The following is a 20,223-nucleotide window of genomic DNA, read 5'->3' as shown; positions in this document are numbered from 1 at the left end:
ATGGCGGAATATTTGGCTTGGTTATGTTTGGCGGCGGGCTTGTTCTCCCCACAAACGCGCAATTTTTGCCTTTGTTTATGGCTTTGTTGTGCAGTAGAGAGCGTGATTTTTATTAGTTTCTGAGCACCGATCGCTCGTTCGAATTTAACAATCGCTTTGATTCGGTTGAAATGTTTGGAACACCAGCCAAAGCCGCCACTGTCTGTTGTGTCCGTTTTCTATGGTTGGGCAGCGGGACTCGGCCTCAGGTTACTAACCGTCCGTATGGATCAGCTTCAGCACGGCTGCTGACGATGTGAATGAGATGCGTAAAAACCAGCCCAATTCTCTAATCCAGCTCGTACAGAAACAGAACAGAACAACGACTTCCGATTTTGGTTGTTCTCTGCTTCGTTTGTTGAATCTTGAATGTCGTGTCGTGTTTCAACCCTTTTGCAGACATAAGGGCCGTAGTTGCAATTGAGACATCTCACCATCAATTTACTCTCAATGAAATAAATCGTTTAATGCGACGCATAACACGAAAATAAACTCGAGACACAATACCATTTTGTAGAAATGGGAATATTATTACGACTAACGCCGTTATTCCTGAAATAGCTTGATTTATCTAACCTTGCTGTATATTGCATATCGACAAGTTGTTTTCGGGCGTCGAGATGAAAAGTAAATGGTTCCGAAGCCAGCTCGTGAATCTTGTCCCATATAGGGCGAATAAATTTCAATATAGGGAAACCCACTTGAGCCGGTATGATTAAAAAGAGGTAAGACACGGTTAATTTAAAAATGCATTTAAATTCCATGAGACTTGTGGAGCATGTTCCTCTAAATATGAGATACTTTTCTGCGCTACTCTTTTCGAACGGTTCTATCACAAACGCCCGAATGACAAACGTCCGAATTCCATTCGCCCGAAAAGACCATTCGCCCGAATGGATCATTCGCCCGAATAAACTATATGCCCGAATAAACTATTCACCTTACTTGATGAAAAGATTTTTGTGAATACAGTCAAACCTCCATGAGTCGATGTTGAAGGACCGTCGACTCATGGAAATAATGAGATGTGGAATAGAAAAATCTCGGAAAGCTTTTTAAGGGACCATCACAGTAACCCAGAAAATATTTTTTAATATGACATAATTTGCTTCCATGAGTCGATATCGAGTCATGGAACATCGACTCATGGAGGTTTTACTGTAATAAAAAGAAATAGTAGGGTAAAGTTTTAGTTTTGTTTTTCAAGTTTTAGTTTTGTTGACGACTTAGATTATTAATTTTATTGATGCTTACGAGCAGTGTTGTAAAATGTCATTTGCATTCGTTTGTATAATTTTCCCGGAACTTTTTTCAGAAGTCTGCAATTGATTCTTGATGAATGACGAACTTATAGCGCTTAAATGTGTCTACAACTTTGTCTAACAAGACATTGCTGTAAATATGTAATCTGGGGCGTGGGAGGCCAAATGTCATACAAATGACATTATGTCAAATGACACGTGACATTTTGGAGAGTTGTCACTCTCCAGCCTTAGATGTTATATTTAGAGCAATGTACCCTTGAACAAAAATATAGGCCTACTCAGGCGTGAATGATGTGAATTTAACTTCTGAAGAAAGTTATTAACAAATTAGTCAAATGACATGCAGATGACATTTTACAAGCCTGCTTACGAGTGCTAAACGTTAAGTGGTCTTGTAAAAACATGAAACGCGATTCTTGGTGGAACTTTTGAAATCTGTGCGAGAGGTATCACAAGTATTGCATTTTTGTATAAACTCGAAGTATTACTATTACTCTGTAGATGAAAACAACAGTTTTTTCTTAATTTATCTTTTTTGCTGGATAGTAATGAAAAGTTATGTAATTCATATCTGTGATGGTAACCAGATCGTTTTTGTTTTTCGCAAATCTGATTAAATTGTTTTTATATATATCATTCAATTAATTATCCTAAAGATAAATCGTCTAGCTCAAACCTTTGTAGGGATATGTGGCGGGACCATCATCATCATCATCATCATCAAATTACGGCTTTTTCAGGTTTAGTTCTATTATTGTCCGAGGGGTTTTTGTTGAGCAAATTTGATGAAATTTGGCCACAATATTCTTTGATATTCTAAGAATGTTTAGGCCAAATTTGAGCATAATTAGTTATAGAAAACCCTTCTGACAATAATAGAACAAAATCTGCTAAAGCTGTAATTCCCCCTATATTTGATTTCCTACTTATCTCATATTTCGTTGTACACGTCTCTCACATGTATCTAAATATTCGTTTCGTTTATATGTGAAATAATAAGAAAATCAACGACGTTATGTTCTTTCTTTTTCATAATATTCAATCAATGACTTGATTTCTTTATATAAGCCCTTTAAGGTAGCTCCACACCTCGGGAATTCGGCTCACAGACTTTTTCCCCAGGGTACAGGGACCAAAATCCGGCGGACAACTTTCATGAGGTGTAAAGCCCCATTTAACATTGAATATAAATAAAATCTACTCATCACTCGTCACTGTCTTGCAATCCATTCACATAGAAAAAAAAAGTCAGATTTAATCGCTCAGCATTGTTGAGAGAATCTGATATTAAAATATGTTTTATGTATGCTGGTCACTTATACCGGTCCACAAACATCATGAAATGAATCAAAACCTGACGGAATAATAAGAGCTGTAGCGAAAAATAATGTTGCAAGGGTATTTATTTAAACCAATCGTCAAAAATAAGAGGCGCAAATAGGAATTCACCCTTCTTTTCTTCATACATTGATCTTTCTAAATGTATTGAAGACACGATTTATTCCCTAAGTATTAAAGTTCAAGCAAAATTCGTTTTAAAGATAAGCAAAACGAGCCACGTCGTATAATGTAACGCCGGTGACGCCGGTATATGTGCATATCGACAGATGCTATATGACAACATTGGACGCAGAACCTTTCTTGGGATCCACTATCCATGGTAATGATGGGACGATCTTTCTATTTCCTTCAATACATCATTCAGTGTTGTAAGCACAAGCTAAGATTTGGTTAATTGACGGAGCATTCTCAACTGCTCCACCACAATTTGCTCAAGTGTTCACAATTCACGGAACTATAGGTGAAGGTCAACACTGTCGATTCGTTCCCTTGGTATTAATACTAAAATACGGGAACGTATGATACAGTCTTTTATTCATTAAAGGAACGAAATTTATCAGTATACGTTAGATCCAGAGTATATACTATTGGATTTCAAGATGACTGAGATTAATGCTGAGGAACGTGTCTTCAAAAATTCAAGTTTCAAGGATGTTTCTTTCTCCTCAACCAAAATAACAATCGGCATACGGGTAGGATTACAGACTTCAAATCGCCTATAAAGAGTTTGTCACCTTAGCACTTTTTTTCATTTTAAGATATAACAAAGGCATTCAAGGAGGTTCGAATGTCTTGCCCACAGAAACGTATTTTTTTTTGTAATCAAGTATTATGTGAATGGGTTGTCCCGTTAGGCATAATGGACGTTATACATAAATGACCCAAAGAACAATCCATGACATAAAGAAGGTAGAATTATGCCAAACGACCATTATGCCTAACGTTCATTATCCCTAACGTCCGTAATGCGTAACGTCCATCATGCCTAACGTAGCGGACTCATGTGAATGGTCGCCAACGAACGCACAAGAAGATCACTAGAGACCCAATTTTCTCCCCTTCACTATGGTCGGTCTATGAAAATACCCTAAAAAGTATTCCTCGAACTTCCAATAACATGTTAGGGTGGCATAATAAGTGGAATACGCTTTTGAAACGAGGAAGTCCTCCGTTTTACAGCGTTCCAAAACAGTTCCAACTAGAATAAAGAAATGCGACCACTGATACCCTACGACCACTGCAGGCTAAGAAGACATCTAAAATAGCAGAAAAGATTGAAAAACTGAACAAACTGGTACGTTTATATATTCCAGGTGATTGGCATATTTTTTCTTTCAATATGATTAGGAAAAATAACATGTTTTTATAGTATACATAAATATATGACCTATTCGGGCGAGTGGTCCATTCGGGCGAGTAGTGCATTCGGGCGAGTGGTCCATTCGGGCGAATGGTCTTTTCGGGCGTTTGGTCTTTTCGGGCGACTGTTACATTCGGGCGTTTGTCATTCGGGCGAATGGAATTCGGGCGAGTGTCATTCGGGCGTTTGTGATAGAATCTTTCGAACATAGTACAAGCCACACATTTGGTATGAAAAGAAGTAGGAGACCTTGGTAATGAAGACTCCCTCAAAATATTTCTTCGAATATTTCTACATCATACGAATTTCTCTAGGAATTTCTTTGACAACTTTTTCAGGAATTCCTGCGAAAATTTATCATGGAATTCCTACACGTATTTATTCAGGAATTCCTGAGCGAGTTTCTACAGATTTTGTACAAATTTTATCATGAAATCTTTTGGGATTTAATAGAGTAGTTTTTGGAGATTTTTTATGGAACTTCTTGTGAGATTTTTTTGGAAAATCTTCGAATACAATTCTGAAGTCACTTTTAAACGAATTCGAAGGAAAATTTCCGAAACATATTCAGGGTGTCTCCTGGCAGAATGTTCTGAACATTTTCTGCAGATATCTCTAGAAGAATTCCTTTGAGTTTTTGAAGAAAATTTTTGGAGGAATTACTGGATTTCCGTTTAATCAACAAACTTACGAATGAATTCAACCCAAACGGCTGAAGACATTTAATAACAAAACATTAATTTGAAAAACTTACGTCCCTTCTTAAAGCTGCTGGTTTTGGTATTGGGCCTCCACATTTTAGGGAGGGTGCACACAACTACATGTTTAAATCTTCTTATTCGTATCGTCTTTCTGGTATTCACTCATCTTCTCAGCGTTAGGAAAGTTCGAAAATGGAGTTCCACGGATAGTTTGGTTGAACTTCCTGAGAAAATGGATAGCAAAGAAGTTGACAGTGTGGCTTTGGTTGAAAAACTCCGTTTTTATGGCCTGTGCGGTATATGAGAGTCTTCTTCATTCGGCTCGGTCCATGGCTACACGTCGCCAACCACGCAGTCCGCAAATCATCTTCCACCTGATCGATCCACCTTGCCCGCTCGCGCACCTCGCCTTCTTGTGCCCGTCGGATTGTTGTCGAGAACCATTTTTACCGGATTATTGTTCGACATTCTGCCCGGCCCACCACAGTCGTCCGATTTTCGCGGTATGAACGATGGATGGTTCTCCCAGCAGCTCATGCAACTCGTGGTTCATTCGCCTCCTCCACGTACCGTCCGCCATCTGCACCCCACCATAGATGGTACGCAGCACTTTCCTTTCGAAAACTCCAAGTGCGCGTTGGTCCTCCACGAGCATCGTCCAGGTCTCGTGTCCGTAGAGGACTACCGGTCTAATGAGCGTTTTGTAGATTGTCAGTTTGGTACGGCGGCGAACTTTATTCGATCGGAGCGTCTTGCGGAGCCCAAAGTAAGTACGATTTCTAGCCACTATGCGTCTCCGAATTTCTCTGCTGGTATCATTTTCGGCAGTCACCAGTGAGCCCAAGTACACAAATTCTTCTACCACCTCGATATCGTCACCACCAATGCAAACCCGCGGTGAGTGGCTAACATTGTCTTCTCTTGAGCCTCTTCCTATCATGTACTTTGTCTTCGACGTGTTGATGACTAGTCCGATCCGCTTGGCTTCCCCCTTCAGTCTGATGTAGGCTTCCTCCATCTTCTCAAAGTTACGTGCCATAATATCTATGTCGTCGGTGAACCAAATAGCTGGACGGACTTATTGAAAATTGTACCACTAGTGTTAATCCCTGCTCTTCGTATTACCCCTTCCAAAGCGATGTTAAATAGCAGACACGAAAAGGGACTCGAGAATGCCCCTGAAACTCGAACTACGCCCATCACCCGATCCATCGTCGCTTTGATCAACCGTGTCAGTTTATCCGGAAATCCGTGTTCGTGCATTAGCTGCCATAGCTGGTCCCGATCGATTGTATCATAAGCGGCTTTTTTTCTTCTTCCTAAGCAATGGAGGGGGAATCTGCTCAACAGACATCCTGGGTGGTCCAGGAAGTGCGGGATTAGGGACCAGCTCCAATAGTAAACGAGGGAGGCAGGACTACATCCCCGACCCGCTAAACCGTTTCCATTGCGTCCCTGCCGGACCATTCCGTAGCCAAACTGCTGAGGTGGGCGTCCCCACTTCACACTGTCGCCGCAGTGTCGTGACGAGCTCTTCGACTTCGGTGATCTCGTCCAGGTCTTTAACCCTTAGATTCACCTCCGTCGTGAGTACCCTCACCTTGACCGTCTCGCCTAGGACTTCCTCCGCCAACTTCTTGTAGGCGGCGCCCTTTTGCGAGACGCCCCGCTTCAGCTCGAGGATCATCTCGCCCATCCGGGTACGTCTTATTCGACGTACGTCGGCGCCGAGTTCACCGAGCTTGACGTCACTCCTCATCGCCTTCAAGACGTCCGAGTACTTGGCCTCGTCCGCCGTGATGACTAGGGCATCGCCCCTGGAGCGATTGGCGCCTACCCTAGACTTCTTGCTACCCTCATTCGCCTGGGCCTTCGTTTCGGCCCTTGACGTCTTCGGTTTCCTCTTGTTCTTGACCAGGGTCCAGGAGGCGTCACCCCCCTCTATTTCCCTGGTCTGGGGCGGCTGAGAGCTCTCCCCCGAGCAGCACAAGTCAGGCAAAAATGGTAACTGCCGTAACCCCATACCACCGTCTTTCTTGGGTGGACGGACCTTTCCAGGTTCTTCCTCCCCCGGTTTTGGAGGTACCTGGCCGGGGTTCAGCATCCAGGGACCAATACCCTTGTTCGGGGTAGTAACCCTCCGCGTTTTGGAGCGGCCCCCAGGGAGCTCATCCCAAGTAACATTTTAAGTTTTATAACGCTCTTGAAGACCATTTTTAAGTCTACAAGAGTGTTATAAAACCAGCATAAAACCAAAATGTTGCTAGGGATCCCCTGGAGACTGTCTCTCCCGTTTTTGTGTCTGCTCCGTTGGAGCAGTCACCCCCGACGTGCCCGCGAATACTTGAGCCTCAGTCTGGGTAGACTTTGGCACCACCGTCTTCGCTGGCACGCCCACGGTCGATTTGACCTTGTCCGAGTCCGCGAATCCTTGGGCCTCAGTCTGGGTAGACCTCGACTCCACGGATTTCACGGGTTTAGACTTGGCCGTCCCTACCGCCCTCTCCAGCTTGGCGTCCAACATCGACTTTCGAAGTTTCAGCAAGCTCCTCTTGAGGTCCTTACTGATATTATGCTTCGATGACGCAAAGTCGATGATGGCGTCCAGCTGTTCCGTCGCCACCTCGAAGGCCGAAAGCCCATCGCGTTTGCAGTTCATCGCCTCCACAAGCCATGGGCCGTCAATAACCTCTACTGGCGTTTTTTTAGCTGAGATGAAGGTTAAGTGACACACGCTGGCGCTGCGCACTGAGCTGCCGACTATTGCCTCTGGCCTCCTAGGCGGAGACCTGAACAACCTACCTATTGCGAAGGGGTTGTCGCCTACACTTTTTATTTATCATCAGACTAAGGCCGGAGTGGCCTGTGCTGCACATAAAAGACTTCTCCATTCAGCTCGGTTCATGGCTGCACTTCGCCAACCACGCAGTCTGCGAAGGGTCCGCAAGTCGTCCTCCACCTGATCGATCCACCTTGCCCGCTGTGCACCTCGCCTTCTTGTTCCCGTCGGATCGTTGTCGAGAACCATTTTCACTGGATTACTGTCCGACATTCTGGCTACGTGCCCGGCCCACCGCAGTCTTCCGATTTTCGCGGTGTGAACGATGGATGGTTCTCCCAACAGCTGATGCAACTCGTGGTTCATTCGCCTCCTCCACGTACCGTCCGCCATCTGCAACCCACCATAGATGGTACGCAACACTTTCCTTTCGAAAACTCCCAGTGCGCGTTGGTCCTCCACGAGCATCGTCCAGGTCTCGTGTCCGTAGAGAACTACCGGTCTTATAAGCGTTTTGTAGATAGTCAGTTTGGTACGGCGGCGAACTCTATTCAATCGGAGCGTCTTACGGAGTCCAAAGTACGTACGATTTCCAGCCACTATGCGCCTCCGAATTTCTCTGCTGGTATCGTTATCGGCGGTCACCAGTGAGCCCAAGTACACGAATTCTTCAACCACCTCGATAGAAACTCGTGGTGGGTGGCTTACATTGACCTCTCTTGAGCCTCTTCCTATCATGTTCTTCGTCTTCGACTTGTTGATGACTAGTCCAATCCGTTTAGCTTCGCTTTTCAGTCTGATGTAGGCTTCCTCCATCCTCTCAAAGTTACGTGCCATGATATCAATGTCGTCGGCGAAACTAAATAACTGGACGATCATCACCTTGCCGTAACCCTCTGCGGGTTTCAAAGGGACTCGAGAATGCCCCTGAAACTCGAACTACGCACATCACCCGATCCATCGTCGCTTTGATCAACCGTGTCAGTTTATCCGGAAATCCGTGCAGAAATCGTGCATTAGCTGCCAAAGCTGGTCCCGATCGATTGTATCATATGCGGCTTTGAAGTCGATGAATAGATGATGTGTGGGCATGTTGTATTCGCGGCATTTCTGCAGTACTTGGCGAATGGCGAACACCTGGTCCGTGGTGGAGCGTTCGCCCATAAAACCCGCCTGGTACTGCCCCACGAACTCCCTTGCAATTGGTGTTAGTCGACGGCTTAAAATTTGGGAGAGTACCTTTTAGGCGGCGTTCAGCAATGTGATTCTGCGAAAGTTGCTACAATACAGCTTATCGCCCTTTTTGTAGATGGGACACACGACACCTTCCATCCACTCCTGCGGCAAAACTTCCTTCTCCCAAATCTTGGTAATGGCCCAGTGCAGCGCTCTAGCCAGTGCCTCACAACCGTGTTTAAATAGCTCTCCTGGGCAATCTCCTCCTGGATTTCCTGGAGATCCGGCAGTAAAATTAAGTCCAGCGCGTGTTCTCCCAGGTCCATCACCATACCGCCATCTTCGTCTGCCACATCGCCATTCAGGTGTTCTTCGTAGTGCTGCCGCCACCTTTGGATCACCTCACGCTCATTCGTAAGAAGGTTCCCGTTTATGTCCTTACACATATCAGGCTGTGGCACGTGGCCCTTACGTGAACGGTTTAACTTGTCATAAAACTTCCGTGTGTTATTAGCGCGGTACAGCTGCTCCGTCTATTCACGGTCTCGTTCTTCCTGCTAGCGCTTTTTCCTCCGGAAAATCGAGTTTTGTCTGTTCCGCGCCTGTTTATATCGTGCCTTGTTCGCCCTCGTGCGGTGTTGCAGCAATCTCACCCATGCTGTATTCTTCTCTTCCACTAACCGCTCACATTCGCCGTCATACCAGTCGTTTCTTTTATCCGGGGGCACCATGCCAAGTGCAGCAGTTGCGGTGCTACCAATGGCGGATCGAATATCTTTCCAGCCATCTTCAAGAGACGCTGCGCCTAGCTGCTCTTCCGTTGGGAGTGCCACTTCCAGCTGCTGCGCGTATTCTTGGGCTAGTTTACCGTCTTGTAGCCGCCCAATGTTAAGCCGCGGCGTCCGACTTCGACGCGTGACACCGTCGAGAATTTTGAGCGCAGGCATACTGCAACGAGGTAGTGGTCGGATTCAATATTCGCACTGCGGTAAGTGCGGACGTTTGTGATGTCGGAGAAGAATTTACCGTCGATTAGAACGTGGTCGATTTGGTTTTCCGTTTCTTGGTTAGGTGATCTCCATGTGGCCTTGTGGATATTTTTGCGGGGAAAGAAGGTGCTTCGGACTACCATTCCGCGGGAGGCTGCGAAGTTTATGCATCGTTGGCCGATGTCATTCGATACGGTATGCAGACTATCCGGTCCGATGACCGGTCTATACATTTCCTCCCTTCCTACCTGTGCATTCATGTCACCGATGACGATTTTGATGTCGTATGTCTGCTCCAGCTGTGCGTGGAACGCTTCTTTCTCGTCGTCGGGTCTCCCTTCGTGTGGGCAGTGCACGTTGATGATGCTATAGTTGAAGAAACGGCCTTTAATCCTCAGCTTGCACAACCTTGCGTTGATTGGCTGCCACCCAATCACACGATGGCGCATCTTACCCAGCACTATGAAACCGATTCCCAGCTCATTGGTGGTGCCACAGCTTTGGTAGAAGGTAGCCGCTCGATGCCCGCTTTTCCACACTTTCTGTCCTGTCCAGCAAATCTCTTGCAGAGTCACGACGTCGAAGTTGCGGGGATGTAATTTATCGTAGATCATCCTGTCGCAACCTGCGAAACCAAGCAACTTGCATTTCCTTGTTCCAAGCTTCCAATCGTGATCCTTTATTCGTCGCCTAGGTCTTTGGCGATTATATCGAGTCGCAGTATCTCTTATATTGTTGGTAATTATTGGTTTTCCAGGCGGCTTATTGGGCCTGCGCAAACCTCCTGTCTCGTCGGAGGGCCGTCGTGTCAGGGCTGTTTAGCGTCCCACCTAACACCAGGACTTGGGCTTGTGCGCTTTGAGCGGCACACGGTCGCTTTGGTGGGGCCTACTTGCGGATACATGCAGCTTTTTATAGAGGTTTAACAGGGCCCACTGTCAAACCCCACCACATCCTAGGCAAGCCCCACAACTCGCAGATGGCCTGGGGAGGGATCGTCAAGCCCTTGGACATAGTCCCTGCTGCCCTCAAATCCCATGGGTAGTACAAATTTATACATTAAGCATGGAACAAGATGTGTCGATCAAAGTAGGCATTTTCGAAATCAATCACTCAGCGGGACTTATACACGTAAAAAAATTAATGTTGTTTATTATTAATATTTCTAATACTTTTTGCCAAAGCAGGCGCTTAATGACATGTATAAGAAAAAACTTATACACAGATAGAAAAAGTTGTTGAAATTTACACGAAAGTAATGCACATAAAGGGAATGCCAAAAAGAGCGTAATTTTAAACGAATGTATGCAATTTGTATTGCATTATGCCACTATTTATTCGATTAAGTCGCATAATGCTATACAAATTGTATACATTTAGAGCGAAATTGATGGAAAAGATTCGTGTATGCTCAGAATAGTGTAATTTTCCGCGTCTGTATTTTTTACGCGCTGTTTAGTTTTCATTATTTTTTTCTGTGACATTGCATTAGTCACATACATTCGGAAACTTATACTTTCATTAACTTATGAATGTTATTAGCTTTTTGATATGGGATCATTCAATAGGTGGCATAATGAAGAGTATAAGTATTTTTGAATGGTTTTTTGCCATAACATATAAGGTTATTTTTTTACGTGTATGCTTAGAAATCCACAAACAAGTGTTACATTTCTCGGCATAACTGTCCCGCCAAACTATTTTCATGATTACAGTTGAAAATTATATTTCTGAACTAAAAACTCGAATGAAGTCATCAGAATAAAGGTCTCCCAATAGCGTAGTGATGAAATCTTTTTAAATTATCTACTCTTATGAGGTCCAGATTAAAAATTGTAGTTTTGTTCCAAATGCGATTTGCTCAGTTGCTTTTTTTTTAATTTGGTACAAGTATGCGTAGAACGGCAGTATAGTCGTCAAAAAATATGGGTTCTATGGAAAAGTTGACCTTGAATAAGCCAAAGAATTGATTGAGCTTATAAAAATTGTTGATGGTTGGGGAAAAATTAGCGCGGGTTTCGGACGATTTAAATTTTACTACTTAAACAATATGAAAAAAATATGCCATTCATACTGTTTTAGGTTCATTTCCTGCCAATGAAATGGTAATTTCAACTGATTTCAAAATGGTACAAACTATGATACGCTTTTGCACTTTTCAAACCATGACAAGATACTCTAATTAGGTATCCTATACAATTCATTAATAGACTCGTTGCATAATCAATCACTATAGAATCTATCGCATTAACATCTCTTCGTCTTATTTTAAAAATAAATCGATAAAAATCACGTTTCACGACTGTTTTTGTAAACATTTTAAAAGTTTAATTTAAATTATAATTATTTTGGGAATCGATCGGCATCCTGCCTGTTCTCTTATATGCTCATAGGAGCAGCGTTCTACTCGTTCGCATTCTACGTAGCTGCTGAGCTACTGCACCTATGGCAACCTGTTGCAGTATACAGTTGGCAGCATATTGTTCCACGCTTCAAAGGCCCATCGAAGAACAAAGATCTTTTGATGGTAGGCATCTCTCAACAACAAAAAAAATCGCAAAATGAATAACGATATTCTGGGAAACCCTGTCCGTCAGCCCATGTCATCGAACCAACAATAAGTTACTCTTTTAATGAAACAAACCAACCACCATCAGCAAGTTCCATCGGAGGACCAAAAAACAAGCGGAAAATTGGTTCAACAAAACCCCTTCTCGCATAACAACCCTTTCTGGATTTTGTCCCGTGCTCGAGGGCTTAGAAACGAACGAGCGACCACACCGCACCGACAAAACAACCAATTTCGAGCGCTCGGTAAACAAATGAACATGCGGAGCATGGGCTCCGGTACACTGGATGGAAAACACGCAACCGAATCGCACAACCGCAGTTTGACAAAATATCGGTCGCACCGCGCCCGCCTCACCAATCAGAACAGAACCATCAGCATCAGAAGGACGCGAGACATGACGGAGAACCTTTGCCGAAGAGGAAGCTAATTTGATAATGGGCACCGTGAGATGATGACAACGTGGACGCATTTTGATGGCATTTATTGGCACTGTTGCTGCTGCGGTAGGCCATCAGATATTGGCTTTTTTGTTTGTCGAACAAGTGCGCACCGTCCGGGCCAAGTCAATGGTGAACGAAATCAGCATCAGCGCGTGCTTGGAGTGGAGCCGATATCGACCAACAACGCTGAGCACGTTGTAAACAGAAAAGAGCAAACGATAATTTAATGAATTTGTTGTTGGTTGGTTCGAGGGGAAAAAAAACACAGAACGCAGTCAAGTGTGATCGAACGGGAGGTACTTAGGTATTTGATGGAGGCGGGACGCCTGTGCTTGAGCGCGATTAGATAGTGAGTAGCGGCAATTGAGCTTTATGGCGCGTCAGCGCGCTATGATGCGGCACAGGAATAAGTTTGAAGAGCAAACCAACATTTCGCAACTGACTCCGTGGCGCAACGGTAGCGCGTCTGACTCCAGATCAGAAGGTTGCGTGTTCAAATCACGTCGGGGTCAAACTAAGTTTTTTTTGCCCATTTCTTAGAAGATGGAACCATTTTCATTCATCATTCAAACCGTTAAAAACATATTCGTTAGTCCCTGCCAGCTAGTCCTAATAAATGTTGCCACATTGTCAGGGGGCATACCGAAGCGGAACGCCCGGTCGGGGACAGGTTAATCCGTGTCTGTGATGTGATGGTGATTGGTGACAAGCAAGCTTAGATAGATCGCTGGTATAGTGCTGGTGCGAAGCGAGAATGGAAAGATGATGGAATTTGACAGGTGTAAGATTTTTTTTGTTTGCTGATCAAGAGCCATCAGATGAAGGATGCAAATATGTACCAAACTGTTCAAAACTGTGACGAGAGCGAATTAAAGAGGACTAATTGAAAAACATACATGCTATTTGAACATCGATTGGTTTGGATGTGGAACAAATTACTCGTGATGGAGGGAGATTTTTGCTATCATGTCATGTTTAATTCTGGTCGAAAATCAATTATTATTTCTAACCTTTACTAAATTTAGTAAAAATAAAGTCTTTTCATTCTACTTCCTTGATGCTTCTTTTACTTTTCAACGACAACTCGGCTTGCTTTTCAATTTCTTGTTCTATTAGTATTACCACAATTATTTAATTTTATATGAGACTTTGTTATGCTTATTTATTCATTGCATTACTTATGTGACAATCATAATGAATACACTGAGAAAAAACTTACGACTTGGCTAAAGCCTGTCCACGTTAAATTTCGGACAGTTAGATAATGTTCAATTGATTTGTCGCCATTTCATCAATTTGAACGAGAGCAAAAACATGCTGTAATCAGCAGTTTAGCGAAGAGATTGAGTTGTCATGTAAATGGATCGTGTCAGAGGTTTAGAAAAATATTTAAAAATCGCGTTGGAAGATGGGTGTCCGAAATTTAACGTGGACAGGCTTTAGATGTGCACCGCCGATATTTTTTACGGGTGTACAAAATCTGTTAAGCCGATGCAAATTTGTAACATTTAAAACATAATTGTTTAATTCCTTATTATTAAACAAAGCGACGAGCAAGTGTAGCTCGAACCGTGTATTGTGGCGTCTAATTGTTGATTCAGTGTTATCTGTTTAAATGTAATCTGAATAAAAAATATTAAAATATTGAAATGCAAGATGAATCTCTCATTCATGTTTAGAAGAGTTTTTTTCCGTGGAAATCCAAAACATTTGTTGGTTTCTTTAGAAACAAATCGAACGATTCCAGGTTCCCAAGAATGAAATCAGCTGCCAAAACTCGAACCAATCTTGAACATGAATAGTTATGGGTGCAACGATGGTCAAGCGCATCCAAACTATCCTTGAAATGTGTTCTTGATGTTCTAAAAAATCAACATGAAGATATGCGATGCCCCCACTATTCGTATGAGCTGCATCAGCTCCTAGAGACGTCATAACACCATTATAGACACTTTATAGTATTATTAGCATATCTATGACAATCCAAAATGTCCTCAAGTTAAGATCTCGATATTCTGAATAATCAACATGAAGATATGCGATGTCTCCACTATTCGAACGAGTTGGATCAGCTCCTAGGGACGTTATAATTGGTATTATCATGTTCGATCGTACATCGCATCATCGTAGCGTGGTTCAGCCAAGGAGAGAAGTGTGCGTTTAGTTGTCATTCAATTGTGTGTTCCTTTTATTCCCCAGCAGTTCTGTTGCTTTATATAGGGTAAATCACTAATATGGACCCGATACCCAGCTCACTGCACAGAAAACTAAGGATTTATATTCTTTGGGAGCCGTAGGTTTTTGATTGATAATTTAAAAAAAGTCTCCTATTTATTCCGCACTGTACTCAATATCTTTCAACCATTTATTTCACTCCTAATTGATCCAATTATAGACCATACAAATGTAGATTCCGAATATTCACTCTTCGTTGCAACACCACTGAGCCCACTTTTACAAAACGGTATCATCATATAAACACCTACCTGATGAATGGAGACGACTGAGAAGTGAGAAATGAGATATGAGACGTCTCATATGATCCGTTTACGGTCGTATGATCGGTTCCGCCAAATTACATTCTCGGCCAAACGACATTTACGGCCGTATTACATTTTCGGCAATATGAACTGTTCGGCCAAACGACTGAACTATGCATCGTCTCACATAATTGCGAATTCACTTGCATTTCCATTTAGCAACACCAGAACGTAAACCCAAAGATGCAAGTCCATACCATACAATCCATACTCTGCCACAAATGTAAACGATCAGAACTGTGTCAATCACACGCTGACTTAAGCTTCACACCGATGTTGTCATAAATAAACAAAAAATAGCATCGTCTGAGACGCGCAATGAAACAACCATTGAACGGAAATCGGATTAATCGGAACGGATTAATCGATAACAACTTATCTATAGTATCGATTATTTTGAAAATATTCTAAAATTTTCTAGAAATGCGTCGTTCTACGTTGTTTCAGAAATAGTTCCACAAACTTTATTAATTATTCTAGGCCTACTAAGAACATTACCTTAGAATTACGGATTAATGTCTGAAGAGAAAGTTCCATGTTTTAAATATAAGTAACAGAGTTCTTGTTACTTATATTTAAAACATGGAACTTTCTCTTCAGACATTAATCCGTAATTCTAAGGTAATGTTCTTAGTAGGCCTAGAATAATTAATAAAGTTTGTGGAACTATTTCTGAAACAACGTAGAACGACGCATCTTGCGACATTCCCCCTTTCAACAGATAGTTCATGGATTGTTTTTGTTTTCACGGACAAATCGTCTTATGCCGAAGATCATTTTCACGTGTTTTAATGTTACGCAACATAGTATTTTGTCAGTTGAAGTAGTAATTCATAAAATGAGATTTGGACGCAGGATCGGCAAAATTTGAATTCGTCGAATTTCTTCGGAATTTTGATATTTTATATTTTTTATATTTTTTTTTTCTTTTAACCGTTGTCAATACAGTTATTGTTGCATTTTTCCGGCAGGTTTGGATTCCCAAACTGTGTGTCCAGCCAGACCTCTAGAAGGGTCGTAGGTGGGTCGCGAAAGACAAGTCTTGGTTCATACTTTTGTAACTATTTTGTCCCACAAATTTATACCAGCTTTTAGATTAGAATCTTAGTAATGATTGGATGATCAGAAAATAACAAACTTTACGAGGTCAATGGCCTTCTTTTATTATACGATATTTGGGCAAATAGAATAAAGTCCAATACAATCCAAATCCAATTCATATTGTAACCGTTCGCGAATTGTTTCAAGGTGATTTCAAAACACGGTGGCTTAAGCGCCACTCTCGAAGAGAGACCACCGGTCGTGTTCCCTATTTGCCCGATTTTTACAGACCCTTTACCTCTGGGGACTCTCGAACGGTCGCTGGCTCCAAAATTACTTACGCTTATTTCTTTCCCCACTTCCCACCTACCTGAACTCGCTCAACCCACTGAAAATAGAACGGAAAGCAACTTTCGAAGCCAACTTTAAACTGTAGCCACGGCAAACGCAATGGGAGTGAATTTTCCCAGCCCAGTGAAACGCAATAAGGACTGTTCAGTTTATTGAGAGGACACTTTTACATGACGATATAAAACAGACAGATTGGTCAATTTTGATAGAATTTGCTTTATCGTATATTATAATACACTGTCAATCAACTGTAATTTTTGAAAAGAGGTAAAACAGTTTAAATCCAACAAAATGGCGCCTATTGTCAAAGCTTCTCGAATTTCGCGTAAACATAAGTTTCTCAACACATTTTTTTATAAGCTAAATTGACAGTTATAATAAAAAATGTAAATCGGGATGTCAACAAAATCATCAAGAAGATCAGAAAGAAACACACTGTCATTGATTTGTCGATATCCAGAAACATTAGAGCCTGTGGCAGCCCGAAAACGGAATATAAACGGTTTTAGCTGTTGAAAATCCAACAAATTGAGATTGTTATAAATATCTCAAATTTCTGAGTTAGAATTGTTTCGTTGATAATTGGATTTCATGTCTAGAAGGTCAGATAATATATTCAACGAAACAAAACAGATTTCTAAAAAGATTGATGGTTTGAAAAACATCGACAATACAACGTGTCATCTTTATAAACTGAACAGTCCTTACAACTAAAAACTCAAGCTAACTTCTTCAAATCACTTGACGACATTTATTCTCTAATTCGGGTTGGACTATTTTTTAACGGTACGGAATGGAGAAAAAGAGCTAAATCATGGCCATGAAATAATAAGCTCACATACCTGCGCAGGTTTTTACTTCTCGATGCACTGATGCGTTGGAAGTACTCCGCCGAGAAGATGGCGACGATGTCCTCCGACCAGGTTGTGGCGATGGCGGCCGATTGGCTTTGCCGCAGATGCTGCAGATTGGCGAGCAGCGATGGAGGTCGAGCTCGAGCGATATGGCCGAAACTAAAGATGCGGAGGGAGTGGCGGCTGGACGGAAGGCTTCCGATTTCGGAATCGAGAGTGGTCCGGAATAACCGTTCCCTCAAGCTAGTAGCTTCCTTTCCCTAACGATCCGACTTCGCGTACCTTTCCGGTTCACCGAGCGAGGACTAAAAGGAAGACTACTAACCGTCAGTTCGGGTTCGGTCCAGCGTACGATTATTGACGACGTACGGGGACCGCACTCTCGGGAATGATCCACGGGAATTGGCTTGGGGATCTTACCTTCGACGGTTGATTGGCGACCGCCGAGTTTTCGCTTTTAGACGAGCGACTCCACTCCTCCTCCGTTTAACTACCGTTACAGACGGACCTTAACGCACGCTCGAGCTCTCGATGTCCGTTGGACGAAATGGCGGGCCCTGTAGACGCCACACGTATTCCCGTACCCGACTCCGGTCGAATACACAAATTCCAGCCCGTACCAAAAAGCGCAATGCGCTGGAAAGTCCAACGCGAATTCGTTTCATTAAAAAAAACTTTACATTAAACATTAAAATTCGTTTTACCTTTTTGTACGTTTCACTTAACTAACTCGGTGTTCGCGGAATTCAAAAAACACGTCCTAATGACGTCTGCTACGTTAACTGTTAATTTTAGAAATTTGATTAAAATAGATACAGAATAATTCACTCCAATCACACTTTACCTATTAGTCAAACTAGCCAAATTCAAATTAAAATACTGAAAAACTTCTTAGCCTACTCGCAAACACTTCTGATCACCGAAATGATCGAGTTCTTGTCTGAATTTTAAAAAGAAACTTATCCTTTTGAAAGGCACGACAAATGCTGGGTAAAGCGTACCATTGGTACTTCGCGTACCTGAAGGAATAAAATAGACCCCATCTCGCGGTCCTTAGCCTCTTACCCAGCAACTCCTATCCCTACCTCCCCGCGGTGCTGGCCGGGATACGAGCAACCTTAGGGAAGATCGGGTAACCAACCCCGTTGGGAACTATGGTCGTATGCTGTCAGGGAAGGGGGAGTTTGCTCCTCTCCGGAGGTGCAAATCTTATTCTCCATGTCAGGATCGGCTCACAACAGCGTCTGTTCTCCATGTTAGGGGCGGCTGATCATCGTCCGAGTGCCAGCGAGGGACTCTAAGTGACACTGTGCACCATGGTCCACCGGAAATAAGGAGGAACGGTCCTCCGGAAATTTAGGGGGTTTGGTGTCAGGCCCTGCAAGCCAGCCTTTAAAAAATCATAAGCAACGAATAATCAACAAGAGAGTACGGACCGGAACCATCGGCGAAGACCACTGCGACGAAAAGGGACTAGCGATTGGAAACTCGGTTCGTGGAACTGCAAATCTCTCAACTTCATCGGGAGCACACGCATACTCGTCGATGTGCTCAAGGACCGTGGATTCGGCATCGTAGCGCTGCAGGAGGTTTGTTGGAAGGGATCAATGGTGCGAACGTTTAGAGGTAATCATACCATCTACCAGAGCTGCGGCAACACACACGAGCTGGGAACAGCTTTCATAGTGATGGGCGATATGCAAAGGCGCGTGATCGGGTGGTGGCCGATCAATGAAAGAATGTGCAGGTTGAGGATCAAAGGCCGGTTTTTCAACTTCACCATAATCAAAGTCCATAGCCCACATTTCGGAAGCACTGTTGATGGTAAGGACGCATTCTACGCGCAGCTGGAATGTGAGTACGACAGCTGACCAAGCTACGACGTCAAAATCATCATAGGAGATTTGAACGCTCAGGTTGGCCAAGAGGAGGAGTTTACGACTAATTGATTTTTCCGCCTCCAAGAATATGGCCATTCGCAGCACCTACTTCCAACACAGCCTCTTGTCCACTGCAGACAGAATCACAAATCACGTTCTGATTGATGGACGGCACTTCTGCAACATCGGCGCCAACATCGACTCTGACCACTATCTGGTGATGGTTAAACTGCGCCCAAAACTATCCATCATCAACAATGTTCGGTACCAACGACCGCCGCGGTACGACCTAGAGCGACTAAAGCAACCTGATGTTGCCATTCTATACGCGCAGCATCTCGAGGCAGCGTTGCCGGAAGAGGGTGAGCTCGATGGGGCCCCTCTAGAGGACTGTTGGAATACAGTCAAAGCAGCCAGCGGAGAACAACGTCGGGTATATGGGACGAAGTCGACGGAACGATTGTTTCGAAGAAGAGTGCTGACAGATTCTGGAGGAGAAGGACGCAGCGCGGGCGGTCGCGCTGCAGCAAGGTACCCGACCAAACATGGAACGTTATAGACGGAAGCGGAGACAACAGACCCGCCTTTTTCAGGAGAAGAAACGCCGCCTGGAAGAAGCGGAATGCGAGGAGATGGAATAGCTGTGCCGTTCTCAAGAAACACGCAATTTCTACCAGAAGCTCAACGCATCCCGCAAAGGCTTCGTGCCGCGAGCCAAAATGTGCCGGGATAAGGATGGGAGCATCTTGACGGACGAACGTGTGGTGATCGAAAGATGGAAGCAGCACTACGAGGAACATTTGAATGGCGCTGAGAGTACAGGCAGTGAAAGTCAAGGCAGCGGAAGAGATGACTACGTCAGTTCAGCGGACGATGGAAGCCAACCAGCCCCCAC

At 43.5% G+C, this 20,223-nt stretch overlaps 1 long non-coding RNA gene and 1 other non-coding gene across 3 annotated transcripts in view; both read left to right on the top strand.

Moving 5' to 3' along the window:
- The window catches only part of LOC134203940 (uncharacterized), a 272,474-nt gene that overhangs the window by 163,480 nt on the left and 88,771 nt on the right, over window positions 1–20,223 (top strand). The window lies entirely within an intron of this gene.
- On the top strand, window positions 13,103–13,174 carry Trnaw-cca (transfer RNA tryptophan (anticodon CCA)). The gene has a single exon. It is a non-coding gene; the product is annotated as a tRNA-Trp (tRNA).

This window comes from Armigeres subalbatus, chromosome 1 (assembly GCF_024139115.2).
Source record: "Armigeres subalbatus isolate Guangzhou_Male chromosome 1, GZ_Asu_2, whole genome shotgun sequence".
Taxonomy (NCBI): Eukaryota; Metazoa; Arthropoda; class Insecta; order Diptera; family Culicidae; genus Armigeres; species Armigeres subalbatus.
The sequence above is the reverse complement of the archived record's forward strand: the minus strand, read 5'-3'. Positions and strand labels throughout refer to the sequence as shown.